We start from the raw sequence: 1,749 nt of genomic DNA, 5'->3' as shown, positions 1-1,749 counted from the left end.
CGCCCCCCTGCTGTTCTCGGGCCACAGTAAGGTACGTGAGCGGGTGCTGGCTCGGCAGGGCGGCCGTCTCCTGCTTGGCTGTGATGATGGGGGAGCTCCTGGCGTGGAGGTGTCCTGGCATGTGGCCCTTGTCTCCATGGCCACACCAAAGCTGGGATCTGAGGGGCCAGGGAGGTCCGTGTCACTGGCAGTCAGCTCTGGGAGATGCTTAGCACCCAGGGGATGTCACTCAGAGCCAGTGTGCTGATGCTGTGGGTGGGCATCTCCCACCAGTGTGTCCAGACTCTGCAGGGTGCCATGTCCTGAAGAGCCACTGTCTGCTGAGACCGATGGAGGGAGAGGTGCACCCGGCTGTCTGCACTTCCAAAGAGCTGCTCACAGCGGTGGGGACAGGAAAAAGCCAGGCTCCAGAGAGCCTCCGGTGACAAAGAGTCCCTGGTGTGCTTGGGGATGCCAGGAGCAGTGTGGCTTTCAACCCTGGCCAGCCTCTTGCAGGGCTTTGACCGTTATGGAGGGCCCATCTCAGAAAAAGCTTGAGGTCCACAGCAATTTCTGACTCTTGACACGGAGAAAGGAGGAGCAGCAGAGGGCCCTGCAGCAGGAGCTCTGCATGGGGCTGGCCTGTGGTCACAAGCCAGATGGTCTGGGTTGCTCCCCGTGCCCCCCAGAGCAGAGCTTGCCTTGGCTGTACTTTTGCAGGAAGCAAAGTGCCATTGCAAAGATTGTGCATGAGACGTGCTGCTTGCCCCGTGCTCGCTGGGTGCTGAGAGCAGCTGCCTGCCTTCCTGCGGCGCTGGCCCAGCACCCTGCTCTGCTTGACCAAGCTCACGCCAGCTTGATCTCTGCCAGTGGCTCTGGGTTCTGCTCCACTCAGGGCTGTATTGCTTGGCTCAGGACCATGTCGCATTGCTCAGGGTCACGTTGCATGGCTCAAGACCTCGTTGTACGGCTTGGGACCATGCTGTGCTGCTCAGGACCACCTTGTAAAGAGCAGGACCACATTGCATGCTGCTCCATGGTGGCTGGCTCCTTGGCAGGAGAGGCTGGTACAAAGCCCTGCATCCCACCAAGCACGGCAGCGGCAGCGTGATGGGGTTAAACCCATGATGGGGTTAACCCTCTTCCTGCCAGGCTCGTGCTGCTTGAAAAGTCACCTCTGATGCTGTTTCCTGGAGCACTTTTTGGGCTCAGTGTCCCCAACCAGCTGATGAGAGCCCTTACAAGTCTGACAGGCCAGTCAGATGGGGCTGCTGTGCAAAAAGGGAGCCTAAACTCTCTCGGAGGCTGATGCCCCAGCAGTTGTGGGCTGGTGGGGTTCAACCCCCCTCCCAGATGCTATCAAAAAAGGACACCTTTGCGGCAGGGACATCAGCGCTGCTGCCTGTCGCAGATGCAAGGGAGGTGGTGGCAATGTCAGTGCCTGGTGAGAGTGTCCCGTTAGGGCTGGCAGTGATGAGTCTCCTGGAAAGAGGTTTCACAGTGCCGCTGTGCGTGCAGCCTGGGAGCACGCAGCGCTGCAAGCAGAGGCTGCTGCAGCACTGACCGGGACTGAGCAGGCTGCGTGTTTGCTGCCGAGGGCAGACCTGGGGAACATACCCCACTCCTGCCCCGGAGAGTCCCTGGCTGCGCTTTCTGGGCTGATCTGGGTGGATGTTTTTCAGCAGAGGTAAACTGAGCTCCTCCTGGATTAAACTGCTCTGCTGCAGGTGAGACTGGGTTTTTTTGAAGCAGGGACTGGGGCAGTCCGTG

Source organism: Cariama cristata, unplaced genomic scaffold, assembly GCF_000690535.1.
Source record: "Cariama cristata isolate BGI_N322 unplaced genomic scaffold, ASM69053v1 scaffold17765, whole genome shotgun sequence".
Taxonomy (NCBI): Eukaryota; Metazoa; Chordata; class Aves; order Cariamiformes; family Cariamidae; genus Cariama; species Cariama cristata.
Note: the sequence above shows the minus strand (reverse complement) of the source record.